We start from the raw sequence: 16114 nt of genomic DNA on the forward strand, positions 1-16114 counted from the left end.
TTTTAAGGCCATATATCTGTGACAAAACAGTATCAATAGACTAAAACAGTATCCAAACGGCCACCATTGGCCATGGGCAAAAAACAGTACACCGGGAGCCGGTTGGATGTAATCTCCAATCAGATCTATCGGTGACAAGGTAGTATTCAAAGGGCCAACCAATATCCTACTATACAGGACACCGGTGGCATGTTGGATACTGATTTGCCCCCGATATAAATCTGCTTGAAGATATGCAACCGGGTCTTACTCTGTTTTCTCATTAAAGTTATGACCAGGTCGTAAAGGAAATGGAAAGTAGACAGATTAGACAACAATCAAACCTGCAACAAGACCTAGATGCCCTTGACGCATGGACAAGTAAAAGTCACATGCAATTGCACCCAAATAAATGCAAAGTGATGCATTTTTTCTTCAGACGAACACCTCCCCCTCTCCCTTCTCTCCAACTAGCCGGCCACACCCTCCAGGAAGTAACTGTAGCAAGATTATTGGGAGTGTGGTTGCAAAGTAACTTGAAGTGGGACAGCCATGTAACCCACATGGTTAAACAAAGCGGCAAACGTCTATTCATCCTAAGACGGTTGAAGATGTTCAGAGTTCCCGAACTTGATCTAGTCACCATCTACACTTGCTACGTGCGCCCCATCTGTGAGTATGCTGTCCCTGTTTGGAATCCCGGACTTACCAAAACCCAGTCATTCCGTCTAGAGACCATCCAACGCCGTGCTTGCCGCATCATTCTGGGCAATAAGTACACTCACTACTCAGAAGCCCTCACCCAACTCGGACTACCCACCCTTGAATCCAGGAGGGAACAACTATGCAAGAAGTTCGGACTGAAACTTCTGAAATCGGCTTTCAGAGACTGGCTTCCCCAGTCCCGGGGTGAAGCTAGTGGTCGGCTAACGCGGACTAGCCACAAACTGAACTCTATATACACACGAACTGAGCGCTACCGTAACAGTCCGATACCCTACATTACCACTGTATTGAATAAGGAATTGTGACCGTTAAACACGAATATCTTGTTGTTGATTTTAATGTTGATATATTATATTATATTATGATAGATTTTAAAGATTCCTTGTCAATTTTAACGATCTTTAACCGCAATAATTGTTATGGAAATTTATTACGATGGAGTGCCCTTGAAATGTTATACTTTTAAAATGGTTGTAAAGTCCGGAATCAATTCAGCCGCGGCTGCCATTTCTTGACTTGTATTATGCAATAAACCAGTATTAAAGGTCCACTGAGTATAAGCTTCCTTGAACTCTACACACAGCCAGCGATCTCTTTTCAATCAATAGCGTGAGAAGTGGCTGTATCCAAGGTGCAGTCATTACTATTGTATAGTACTATTTTTTACCCTCTCATGGTTTCTAACAGTACGGTACATACTTGATCATATCTCACTACCATTACTACTTTCCTTACTTGAAAAATAATCACCCAAACAATCTCATAATACCGTATATGCGTTTTGCATGTTTGAATTGTACATAACATGGTTTGTGAATTATTTATGATTCTACCTTCCCGACAGTGTATGAGATTCATCTCAGGAATTTACTTGCCAGAAACTGATATATGTTAAACTCTCACTGGTTCTCACACCACTTATAGACAGCTACGACAGAGATGAAGGGTACTCTAGAAAATTAACGTGTGCCAACTGCGACATCTATCAAGTCAGGGTATCACCGTTCAATTATAGTTTACAAATAGTGGTGAGAAGCATATCCGTACTAGTACAGGACCTAGCGTATCTAGCAACGATGGTACCAAGACTACAGAGCTTTGGCAGTATCTAAATCCATATATCAAGAATTACATTACGAGGTCTGGTGCATTGACTTTCCTTGACACCAGTCGTGTTCAACCAACAAGCCAAGGCAATCAGCATATTCATAAGTCTTCATTCATCAATTTCGTCGATGGCGATGGAGACTGTCAGTGACGTGAATACATGTATTGTGCAGATTCTAATTTCTTAATCGAAAAAGGAAACTGCACTTGGGCAAATGTGTCCTTTTGGTTATCTCCGAATATACGGCAATCCCTCGACACTCAACCCGACCGCCCTAGAGGCCAGCGGCCAATAGATCGTCTCCGATAGTATACCTTCACTGTCGACAACTTTACAATTCTGGTAACTGCCCCTGGCTGTGACTTGAAATTGTATAGATACATGTAGGTATTACACCTGTGTATGCATTCCAAATGTTTCTTTGCTATCGGTCTCTTTATCTGGTTCATCATTTGTTATTATAAGTGTAAATACCATATGGAATAAGAAATGATGGTGCCATGACAGCCCGGTGTGACCAGTTACTGCTCAAGTTTGTTTCCTCACACCCACGTTTAGCACATGATCGTTCTTTCAGATCCACTAGAGAAGAGCCCCATTTTTCTTCTTACAAAAGGTCAAACATGAGGTCTGATCTGTTGGGTAAAACCCTACCGTGTATTACTTGTACACAGTAATTACTTGCCCAGTTTGGCCTCATACGGTACCTACTGTGTAGCCTAATCAATTACGTACTTATCTCCCTGTTCAATCATAATTTTCCAGCCAACGATTTCTTAACTGTAAATAACAAGGCTCTGACGTGGGTGAGATGGTAATGGTGGCGTAGGCGGAGTCCCAAAGTGGGGTCATCTACATGTAGTCGTGACTAAAAGTTTAGAAGGTGGTTTCATTTCAGGTCTTCAATTAAAAGTTCAGACTGTGGTTTTCATACAATAATATATCACAGAAGATTTCGTTCCCTGACTGTCCGGCCTTACTTCCTCTGTCCTTAAAAAAATCATCACGGAAAGTTTGGAAGCTTGAATTCGGTCGATCATATCTCCGTGAATACTTTATCAAGTGCATAGGATTAGGATTAGAACGTTTATTTACTGCACTTTACCATGATATTTGGTTTCATGACCGTATACAATGCATCTTATCTCAAAACCTTGCTCCTATCCCAACTAGTGGCACCGCGTGGCACAGTGGTAGTTTATTCGCATTGGAACCGAGAGGGTTGTGGGTTCGAATCCGACTGCCGTGCCACCGATCTTGTGCCCTTATCAGCTGAACAAATAAAGAAATAAATATCCCAACGTTTGTCAGCATGTTGCTGTTTATTGATTTGACTTCACTAGGCAGAGTTGATGAGCGTCCCGCATGATTCCATCATGATGGACTGTAGGGTGTATCGACCTCTGAATCACGTTGGCGATGGTCCAAGAATACTGGCCTCACGTCTTAGGTTTCGTTGTGTGATGGCGTTCGCACCTGTCTTTAAAAATTAAAACTTCATTCTTGGACCTTTACTTTATTGCCTCTGCTCGCGAGTATACATTCAAGGTCGGTGACCCTAACTTGAATCTTAAAACAACATTAGCATAATTACATAATTGAACAACATTAATTACGTAAGTTGCTACCTTCGGGTAAGGTCCGCTTGACTATCAAAATCAGTACTTATTCGATTGTGCCTACAGTCCACTTTTGAATTCCTTACCGTGCTGCATCGTCTCTGTTGCTCCATTGTTCCAGAGTGTCGGTCCATAATGTTGTTGTATGCTGCCTTTGAAAGTCTGTACATTACTCTGAGGAAAACTTCATCATACTGTGACCTATGATATGTTGGTAGTTATCACTGCTGCTGTTCATATCATGTTTTTTTATCAGTATCTAATATTGGAGAGTCATGTCGGCGTTTGGCCAAATGTCGGAAATAAACTCACTGAGCAAATCGTATCTGACATATCATGATTGTATATAGCGTCGCAGTCTACCACGGTAGTGACGGGACCGTGTTTCCTATAACCCATTCCCTCTACGGACGGTATGAAAAGTCTTGGCCCCTGGCATATCACTCTGCCGGGAATATATCATCTCAGATCGTTTCTTGAGGATCGATGAGTCCGTGGACTAATTCATTATTCAGAAATACCCGACGACGGCTCATGTTGGCTTCCTTCGGCTTGGCAAGGTAAACATTCAAAATGTAGGGACTGAGCTTGGGGAAATCTATATTGTCTGTTCAGCTCGTTGCTTGTCAGCGTTTCCTACGAATAAACTAAGATAAAACAGTCATCCAAAACTTGGTTGAATAATGATAATTTGTCAAGTGGTTTTGTGCGATGTGGCCTTGGTATGGGTGTTGGGTTCTTTTACGTACAGAGGTTTGACTTGTTACTGCCGGAAACTAACAATTGACGCTCCTTCATGCACGGGACTTCCAGCTTTACGTCCCCATCCGAAAGGACGAATGTGACCCGTATACCGTGCCGGGTCCCAACCCCGACCTCTGCATCCACAAAATTTGATCCTATAGAAGATCATAGAAGAAACCTATGAGCCTAGTATGTGACAGACAGGTTAGAACGCTGTAAGAGTCGTACAAACTTTTAAACAATGTTTTTCATAACTTCGGGATGACAAGGAGCAATTTTGTAGATTCTGCAATTTATAAGACCGGATGCTACACTTGGCAGCCAAGCATTTGAGATCGATCGTCCACAAAGTTGTCGAGGCTTTGTACCATGGGTAATGTATGTCCCTGTAACTCAACAGTTTCCAATTTGAGCTCCTGGTTCCAATTAGATGGTAACTGAGAGACCCCGATTCAATCATGGGTGGGGCATCTGAGTGGGGGCTGCATGCGTCTTTCAGAAGGGACGTAACATGGGGCAATGGGGGTCCCGTGTTCGAGGAGATGCCTCGTGTATGTTAAAAAGAGAATATCTAGCAACCTGTCCATGGGAAAAAATACCCTGCTACTGAAACTTGATGGCCTATGTGCCACTTGGCATTGTAAGGGTACCGGTCCAACCAATGGCACCAATGGGTCCGATGTATATCGATGGTTATAACGAATGCCTTTCTACTGACATTGTTTGGATGTGTCAATCCCACCTCATTTATCATGTCTAAGCAGCAGGCACACCTGAGACGCCACCATGGAAGGCTAATTCTCCCTAGGCGACAGAAAAGCCTGCTCATTTTTCCTGCTATCACCTTTGTTCTGTCAGGTGGTTCAACATGTCGATGGCGTTACGCAACTCGCCAATGGATCTTGAAGAACATCGTCTGAAATAACTCGTCAGTGCCCCATCGTAATATTTGTTTGACTTTGACTTTATATGGAATTTTGGATCCACATTTAGCATAACAATCTTGTTTGTATCATTTCTCATTATTAACAGTCATCATTATTCAATGACTCCACAAAATTCGCTTTTACATATAGACTTCAGCCTCTTCAGACGCGTGTATGTGAAGTTTGCCCTACATGTATACAAGTAGTGCCTTTAAGCAAGAAAGATCTTTTTCTTCATACTTGAAGAAAGTAGGAAGCGTAAACTGCGTGCCACTAATTACATCCCCTGCACTTAAAGACAGGAAGTCTTAGGAGCAATCAGACCGCAGAGCCTGAAGATGGTACTTAAACTCCACTCTATTCTACTCTTATCTTCTTCTAGACAAGATCTTTCTCCCTCTTAACGGGATAGGTCACAATATCTCAGAATACATGTAGATATTATGTATCTATAAGACTGGGCCCGCACGAAAGATCTTTTACTGAGCTTGGCTGCTCCGACTTAGGTGGGAAGGGTGGAAAGGAAAGGAAAGATCAAGTTTGGTGGAAGTAAAATCAAACAAACGCCATCTCAAAGTTTTAAAAATAGCAACACTTTGAAAATACTTCTTGCATCACCCTGTTACAAAGGAGGCGAGTGTACAGAGCAACAACAAATAAAACTGCGATTTGCTTTAATTAAGATAGTTTCCACAGGACTTATATTCCTGTCACTTGATGTATAAGATAGGGCAATGGATATTAAGACTTTCGTAATTAGGACATTTTAATCCTGTGAAATCTTCACAAATGGCAGATATGTAAGTAATGACAATGAAACCCATCATATCTGTGACGTGACCTGATCTTAATTACGGAAGCAAAAGAAGCAACAGAACGTGGGCCTTCTATTGCCGCCTTGTATAGTTATAGCAAACAAAATATTAGGCGCCTTGTGTAGCTATGAATCCTTCTTTGCCAGGGCGATAAAAAACCAAAGGTCAAGGACTCGTCCTCTCCTCTACACCCTCATCCATCTATATGTTGGACATAACCTGAGGCATGCATTTCCTGGAACAAGGCAACGTGCCAACGAAAGCGAACAAACATTGATTTTTGTAAATGTGCGGTACCGGTGCCAAACAATTCTGGCTCAGCCATAGTAGTCATCAACAGTACACATATTGGTTCAAGGATACACCTTTCTTTATAAGGCATGTATCTGGAACAGAAGCACACATTGAAGCGCACTCAATACGCACTTCATCATGGTAGGCATTTCGATTGATTCTTTTCTAGTTTTAAACTTTCTAGTGCATACAAAGGCAGTGGTACTTAATTACTGTGTTCGTCAAAGCACCTGATGCTTAACAGGCAATCTTTCCTCTCAAAGGTTAATAGGAGCGGCCCAATTTGTTGATGCCCTTTGACCGCCCGTTAGACGAAAATCTGAAGTGTTGGTTACAGAGGCTTGACGCCACAACCAAAACAGTGCTGCAATGTACCACAATCTCTCACTTGAGCAGACTAACGATTCCGTTGGTCATTGAGGACGTCACTCCTGCTTAGCCGTCGCTGAAATTGGGCCCCTGAGTCAGAAGGGTCGTGCCCCATGAGAATTGCTTTGCACGCTAACTCTCTTATTCTTGGGAACTAGTTTGAATGCTCATAGAGAAGAGGTTTGCAGATCTCAACACTTACTCGGGCTCTTGCCATACTTTGTTGTCGACACAGCTCCTTTGATGCTGGTGATGCTGTAATAGGCCAGGACGAGGACGGTTATTGAGCGAGACCGAGCAGGATTGGTGTGTAGATGGACAAGGTTAGGATATTGATGGGAGGGGGCGCAATATCCAACAACGGACAACAGACACCATTACATGTATATGATGGTCCGAATGAGTTCACACTAAAATGATGATGGTGATAATGACTGTAAAGAAGGTAGTTTTTGTCCTCACCACTAGCTTCGTTTTTACCAAAGAAAGCAGGGCTTTATCGAAAGATTAAAAAATGAAAATTGACTTAGCAACAAAAGTGGCTTGATACTGAAACTGTCATAATGTCTTTTAAGACATTCTGCCACTTTCAGTATCAAGCCACTTTTGTTGCTAAGCCTTGATTTTACTTATAAATCCAGATTTCAACTGCCTTATTTCTTATCATTGCTTCTCGGCATACCGCAAATCGAAGCTATTGCATCTTAACCAGATGGGACCGGTACAAGCACATGAAAACGTTTGATGGATGATTTGTTCACAAACGCCAGAAAGTCCATAACCCCCTCAGCGGAGGCAATTATCATGACTACGATCGAGATAGTGCCGGCATATCCGTCTCTCTGACAGTCTTAGGCAATGTCGCTTATCAATGTCTTAGTTCAAAGTCTTTACCATTACATATATACTAAAGATAGCATGGTGGAGTCTTGGAAAGAGGTTGAGGGAAATTTCTAAGAATAATTCGTCTGGCAGTGGGATCATTGAGTAAATGAACATGACTTTTGTTATGAAGTTTGTACAGATAGTTTTGGTTGGATTGATAACAAGAGGTGGTGGGTTATGTTGCTTCCAAGTTCTTCACCTTTAAAGAAAAGGAACCTGCAGGCTCTACGTTTACGCTACAGGGTGGGAAAGGGCCAGGGTGAAGCAGCCATCTTCTACTTGGTGAACCGCAATGCAATGGGACCATGCTCCGTACCCAAACACATCATGTCACCACTGCTCTTCTACATAGGTGTGGAGGATTGTTTTTGGAGGAACATTTTGCGTAGATTTGACACCTTAAGGCTCCCCCTTGTCCTAACAAGCCTCCAACAGAACCGACTGCTTTTTTTTTTGAAGGGCAAACCGAATAGGAGCCTGCTTATTACCATTCAAGATACACAACTGAAGAATAACCGTTTCAGGTTGCAGTTCGCCACATGAAAACTCATACTCACAGTCCACCTTGTAATGTACCACAACGCCCAAGAGAAATCACTAATAACGGCAACACGCACGAACAAACTAAACGACTGTTCTTAAAACATTAAATCAAGTGTGCACGGAAGGTCAGTTTGTTCTTAACCAATGAGCTGTCTTTAAACATATCCAACGGTTCGCTGGTAAAAGGGGTCACGTCTTTCAAGCCTTCTCTTGCGTGAACTTGTGATTTACAAAGGTCGTAGGTTTTACATTCTGTGGTCGGTTTTATTTTCTTCCAATTACCCTATAGCTAGAACTGCTAGTTTGCAAAACTTTTCTTTCTTTCTTTGAGTAGATACGTATACGGTAACGGAAGAGATGTTCAACTTACCTACTAGTCATAAAAATTATGACCTGACAATTACTTCGATGCTGCACTATTCAATGCTCTTTCATTGGTGCAATAGTGGTTCACTTATTTCCCTTAATGTAGTTTCCGTTTTAACCAGATGGTTTCTGAAACATTTGACACCATTCCATCTTACTTGGCTGTAGCTATCTGAGAAAATTGTCTACTATAAAACTGTGATCATAGCCTTCGAATTCGTTGTTCACACACCCAATAAGAAACAAAAATGTATGTCTAGATCTTTGGTAATCTCACGTCAGCTTTTGGCCCAACAATTTGCCATACGAAAAGCACGTTTCAGTGTTACATATCAATTTAAAGTTTTCTACGTCTCAGTTTCCCTTTCATATGTATGAAGAATCTCATCATCCGCGCGTGAGTAATGCCCATAGGAAGGAAAAACTGTCCACTTTTATTACATCTTGTTAAGCTTTTACCAGTCGTCAGAAAATTGCGACACACGGGCTTAAGGGGCAATTTTAGGGCAGGCAATTTCCAGACGTTTACTTTCTGATGTACGGGGATCTGATGGCGTGATATAGCCACACGTCCGTCGCTAATGGCCGTATCATTGAAGTCTGAATTAAATGGCGCAGTAAATTTCTCTGGGCTCTGGTATCGACGTCTGTTTAACCTAAGCCATGCTGTTATTCCATGACGTCATGAAGGTTGTACATGTCACACACATTGCTAGTAGTGGGACGCATCCCGTAGCCATACATACGGTATAGATAAATCTTAAGTTGTGACATATATATTTTCTGGTGTGAAACAGTCTTGTAGGTGGGACAGTGACAAATTGTGAGGAATAGCATTTCCATATTATTCCTCATTTTACTGTTGCTCTCTTTTGCCAATATCCGGATGCTTTGCGCATGAAGCTTATTACTGGTATCAGGCGCCATGAAAAATCGCCATTAGAAGAGAATCAATTGCCTACGCCTCGATGCCAGCCTGGAGTCATCTCGGTCGCAGACCTTTGACCCGATTCCCATGTACACAAACCGATGTTGTCATCTTCAACTCTTATGTCCTTCTGTGTAGGTCTCGCGTTATATCTACATCAAGAATGTTATAAGTTAATAATTGAGTTAGTCATTAGTGTTCTATTATGTATAATACACTACTAGTTCATCAAAATACACTTTCTGCGAAATATTATTGAAGGTAGACCAGTCTCTTGATTGAAAATCGTTATACTTGTTGCCCAAACCTATGATTATGCCGCCATATTATACTGGATAATGGGTCAGCTGCTTACATACATTTTAAAAGGTCAGCATTTCATTATGAAGTTATGCTACAATATTTGAGGGGTTTGGTTTGGGTACAATTCAATCACGTCGTTCAGAATGATTCCTTCATCTTGCTGACTCGTCCTAAAATTATTACCAAAGAAGATTCGAGCTAATCACATATATTCACTTCAGAAGGCAAAAAATACAAGTCTTCCTATCGGGGCCTTAGAAGTGACAGATAGAAAATATGGTCCCACTGGGACTATTCAGATCTCAATCCTGATACAAAGTATTGCCACGGAAGGAACATTAGGTCTTAATGTATATTGAGTAGTGCCCTGTAATCCCCCTAAGCACTCTAAAATTGCAAGAGGTTTTGCCACCAAGACTTTCTGTGAGCGACTGACTGTTTCAGTGATACGTCATGGCACCTATATTAGGTCAATACGGTGCCGAGGGTGATACATGTCCTCGAGTTCACACCTGTAGCAGTAGGGAGTACATCCAATGTCACCCTTGTTGTTTCATAGGTACTAAATCTTAACCCGTACTAACCGCAGGGGATGGGTCTTAAAGAACCTTCATTTCTTAACTAGTTGGATGAACTAAAGATCACCTTTCTAGTACTAACAGTACAATGCTGGGTTGCACTTTTGGTTGAACCTACATGCATAGTGCTGCAGTTGGTCACTAATGTCAAATCCTCTTTCACTTGTCCGTTCACCAAAGAGTTCATGGGCCCGACGACGTTATGTCCCCATCCGACCAGACAATGGTAACCCGCCATAATCGTTCCCGAGACCGAGCGGTTTTCCTTCATGGTACTTAAGTAACTTGCTACAACTCCTTGATTTTAATTATTTGTTATGCATCAACGATTTGTTATTGTACTATCAGATATTCTTATTTATGTTACAGTAGTTGCAATTCCTGCTTGTCTGTAATCATCTAACTCTTATTTATCTATGTTTGTTATAATCTGCTTTCATTTTCAATCTTTTCAGCAGAATTATGATTAGTATTTGTTATTTCTAAGGAGGAGGGCTTAAGCCTATTAAGTTTCTCCTCCTCACCCGTGCGGTGTTTATATATTATTCAACTTAACTTTCTGTATTTTGTATCATCATGCGAATAAATCAAATCAAATCAGTCCTTCACCTTCCACCATATTTGATCCATGTTGTTTATCTTGCCACTTGTGTCACAGGGACACGTTTTATCATGATCAGTATCAGTATTGGGATGATGTGGCATTCTTTAGTGTTCGTGCAAATGAGGGGATCAATCAAGAATTGATAATCAATGTAAGAAACAATAAATTCAGAAGCGTAAACCTTGCATGGTATAACTTTACATCAGTAATGGTATTGTTTCATCTAGCAATTTTGCAACTGCAATACTTTTTTTTATCGTGTTCATCGATGTATCGCTGGAGGAAAAGGTTTGTCATACGGTGCTGCACAGAGATTATTAAAGAGTTTCATTGTGAGTGGAAGGAAAAGCACACATCCGTCACCGAGATGCACATCATCCTGCGAACTTGGCATAACCTGGAGCCATGATTTCCACAGAGACCTGTGTTCAGTAGGACCGACGACTCTATGGCAGCTGCAAAATGAATGTCTGAAAAGTTTCCCTCAAGCATGTTTGGTACTTGCATGTAATCAGTTTCTGTAGTCCCTTAGTCTCTAGATTTGAGTTTTGCCGTAGTGTTATTAAGTGTAATGCCAAATCACTGGTTTCAGCTAATATTTTAGCCTCCAAATCCAACATTTACTTAAAGATTTTCTTGCTACAGTAATGTTCGTTTGAACTATTCCTTTCAAACATATCTCCTTGAAATCCAAGATATTTACCGACAGAACGCAGATAAAAGAATACTAACCCATCATTCGCTATGTGATAACGATGATCAAATGCCACCATTGAAGTCGGCAAATTCTCAACTGGCCTGGCCATTGCCATTATTTCAATATTTTGGAATATTCCTCTACATGAACGCCAAGCTCCAGAGCGAGATAACCAAAATTGCGTTAAAAGGGATAAATAGAGAGTGATGGATATAAGTTCATTGCACATTACATGACAGCAAAATGGCAATTTTCTACGTGATTGTCTGGTGAATATTGAAGTATACAGGAAAGCTGTCTACATCAAGGCTCGGTCATGCAGGTCTCCCCCCGCTGCTATGTTAGCCACAAGGAAATCTGAAAGTAAGGTCAACTGAGGTGGAAAATAATGTAATTTTTTTCCAAGAAGCTAGCTATAGCAATAGTGCATGCAGCTCGCTACACCTGACCACTTCTACTGTTATCGATAAGTGTTTTGGGTTCTTTTGCTTGTGGAGGTTTTGCACGTGCAACTTACACCCCCCCTCACACACAGGTGGATTTAAACCTTTTTTCTGTAACTCTTCCTATATATCATAAAGAAATGCTACCATAGACACAGTGTCTGGTTGGTTTGAGATAGATCTATGCATTAAACACCAAAGGACAACCCTCTAGACAATTAACTGATATAAGTTATCAATTTTATGCACTGTTTTGAATTGTAACGAAATGTCAGTTTAAGCCCTAAGGCCTTCCGGTGGGTACACCTTGAGTCGTTACATTTTGGAACCGATATAAATCTTAATGAATTGATGGAATCGCACGAGCATACCCTTGTCGATACCCATATCTCAGCTTGAATGATTTTACGCTGACGCATAAAAAGTTGTTCAGGATACTAGTAAAACTCGGTTCACTCTTTGGCTGCGCTGGTGTCAAGTTAAGAATGTCACATATTTGAAATTCGTCGTTACCGTTAGAAATAGAAAACTAACAGTACGGTTTATAATCAGAAGGCGTCCTTCGACTGATAATTACAATCATACATGTGCGACAGTGTAGGGGATTCAAGTTGTTTAATCGTTGGTATACGACTGATTTTTGTATGGAAGTCAGGGTGTTATATCGTTGGTATGCAACTGAGTTTTCTAGAGAAGTCAGGGTGTTATCGTTGTTATACCCCTGTCACATTATCCACGATCTTCGTCCTTGTCACTTATAAGCCATACTTGGTACTTTGTACAATTGTTGTGCAATAACGTTATTATTATAAGCGAGGTTCGGGCGATTGCCGCAGAATCGTCGTCCGATTGATTTTCGCCAACATGATGTGACGGGGGTATTATGTGACTGGGTTTTGTAGGGGATTGAGAGTATTATCGTTGGTATGTGACTAAGGTTGGTAGGGAAGTCAGGGTGTTATAGTTGGTGTGCGACTGGATTTTTTAAGGGGAATTGAGCAATATTTCGCCTATCTATTTCATGAATTTTTTTTATTCGTTCGGTTGGAAATTACAGGCAGCCAAGGTCGCCAAACTAGCCGAGGCTAATACAAAGGACTGGCAACTATGCAAACATACAATTCTGCAATATGCAATTACACAAAATATCTGTTAATCCGTGTGCATCGCGTCTCGCGCATGCATACCTATGGGGGACAATGTATTCTACTGAAATAATACGTAATTACATGTTGCCCTATTGCTAGTTTATGTGCGCTGTGTGTCTTCTTTGAGTTCCGTCAAGAATCATAAAGCTTGAAGTAGATTGATTAACGTCACTATAACAGTTGGGTAAATCTTACTGCAACTGACATTTTTAGCGTTAAACAGAAATACTTCTGCAACAAGGACCATGGCTAAGCAATTCGCTTCTTTGCTTTTGCATATGTTTCGACTACATGCAATAATCATATAAAATGTCGGATGTTTCTTCATAACATTAAAGAACCTGCATGGTACCAGACAAAGACACCTTAGCCTTTAACAAACCGGTAAAACACCCAAAGAAGTTCCACCGAGTTTCGTGAGTAATTTCGCACAATACAACAAAAGCCACTGTAATATGTTCCATGTCATTTGCTGCCCAAATTGAAGCCATAGCATAGTCTTCTTGACGATATCACGCCCTGAATAGAGCACGAGGGGCCCACGTAGAATACTGATTTAAGAGAATGACAATAGGATATGCCAACAAAACGGAACTTTATTAGTATCATCCCATTAAACAAATCACCATATACTGACCGTTATCTTTTCGAGTGCCTCCGTTCTCACAGCTTATCAAATAAAGAATTTCCTAACATTTCGTTGCTCCTTCGTGATAAACAGTGTCCTGTCCACTACGTATCAGAAAGTAATGACTTTCAGATACATTCCCGGCACCTTGTTTATTTGTTAAACATTAGGAAGGATACTTCCACGATAAGACGAATGCTGATACCCATCGTTCCCTCAGCAGTGCCATTAAAAAGGCAATCAGACAGGAATCAAGGGACTTGTCATTACCGGGAATCTAATAGACACGTTAGCTTGGTAAGGAACATTACTTTTCCACATCGGCGTGAGTTGTTGTCTTCGACATATTAAGGAGAGATATATCTTTTATATTCTTTCTTGCTGCTAGTGGTCGTATTGTAGGCACCGGGGTGTATGTAGGCATTAAAGCCGAAAGTGTGGGAGGAAGAACTAACTTCGCATTAGTAAAGGTTGATTTACAAACTTTCTCTCTCTTCCCAAACTCACTGAGAACTTTTGAAAAAGCACTCCACTTTCGTTGAAAAATAGAGTCGAGTCATTATTTGCAGATCCCGGGATGAATGGTACAGATACTGATGCCTATCCATTATCGACCTGTGTTTTGCTGAAGGGACGAAATGGTAAAATACAAATAGTGTGCTTTGGTGCCTCGTGCCTCTAAGTGCATCCCAACTAGTATATAAAACATACCGTATCAGTCCTTGGAAGATTTCAGATTATCCAGTAATTCAGTATCAAAACCTATCGGTTCGCTGTGTATATCTTTAATCATTGTCTCTAAGGCCATAGAAGACTCGATGTATATGTAGAGGGTTTTAATGTTTTGCATGGTCGGAAATTGCCATGTATCACTTTCTCCAAAACGCAAGGTTGTGATGGAGGACAAAGTCAACAGAACTGTCTTTGAGCTTGATGATCATACAGGTCAATATCTATACATGCGGGGCAACAGCTGGAGTGTGGTAAGGTAAAATGAGGTTCTCTCTTTAAGTCAGATCAGCAAGCAGGGAGAGAGTCATCAACTCGAGGTCGTTGGTCCTTCAGGCAAGCGGTAGGACATTTTAATCAGCTTATTACTGTCAGATCTGCCAATGTGTGCTCTTCTATATTGCATCAATGGTGAAGGCAGCAGATGAGTTCAAGACCAAGTTACGCCCACGCACAGAGAACAAAAGGCTTGAAGTTTATTAGTTCAGACTCATGCAACATTGGCTGGACTCCTGTAGGCGGTTGGCCTCTCTCCCGTAGGCGGTTGGCCTCTCTCCCGTAGGCGGTTGGCCTCTCTCCCGTAGGCGGTTGGCCTCCCTCCCGTAGGCGGTTGGCCGCTCTTCCGTAGGCTGTTGCATGTCTCCCTTACACGGCATCAGGCTGTTTATCAGAAGTAAAGGCGGACAAGTAATCAGAGGAGGGGAGAACCATCTGGCGTGACAGGAAATTAGTTGACTGTTACAACTAAGAGCAGTCAAAGAGCCGGAAGCTATCAGCCTCCGATACGTCTTATTCCTAAATCATTGATGCCTTACAATGAAAAGGGGAAAGAATAAAGCCGATGTGGATAATTTGTAGAATAGCCAAAAGTTGATGGTACTGCAGTATTGAAGATGTGGAAGCCAAATGGCTGCTGGCACGTAAGAAGCCTTTAGAAACGACCACATTTTGGATGTTTCCCTTAATGTTCACCAGTACTTTGCGCTTTCTGTAAGAATTAGCGTTTGACGTTGGGTTGCTTTCATGTAAGATCCTGACATACTATTCTCTACCTTCTCTTTATAAAGTTTTTATGTAAATCGTTTACCCTGGACATCCAAAGATTTCTTCCTCTGCCTGGTACTTTGAATGCAAGCTGATGCTGAGTTGCAAAATGGCAACAAATCAACAGAACGTACAGCGATTTAGATATATTTCAAATGTATACTGATAATGACAAAAGCACCTTTGATGCATTGTGTAGCACATTTCTACAAACCATACAATTATCACGAACGGTCGTTTGACAGGCTACATTGGCTACTTGCCATATGGCAATTTTAGCCCCAAACGTACCCCTTGGAACTGACTAAGACGTCGAAAGAGGTCGGGCATTATCTAAAATTTAGATAGGATTGAAATTCTGAAGACTTTGGCAAAAAACATACAACTTTAATTTTGTCCCGGTATACAAAGGATTAACGGCCGGTTCTGGATAATCTACCCATCGACAACCATGCATGCATGTGACGACCTTGCAAAGTATTTCCTGTGGTCTGCAGTATTTTATCTTCCTCATATCTTTTGCCGGTGACGTATGGCCAGCAAAGTCAATGACGTACCTGTCTGCACCGACCATTGAGCCGTCATCCTCTAAACGTTATCTAGCACGCTACTGTACACTGATTAGTGATAGCGCTGAG

This window comes from Branchiostoma floridae, chromosome 11 (genome assembly GCF_000003815.2).
Source record: "Branchiostoma floridae strain S238N-H82 chromosome 11, Bfl_VNyyK, whole genome shotgun sequence".
In the NCBI taxonomy this organism is placed as follows: Eukaryota; Metazoa; Chordata; class Leptocardii; order Amphioxiformes; family Branchiostomatidae; genus Branchiostoma; species Branchiostoma floridae.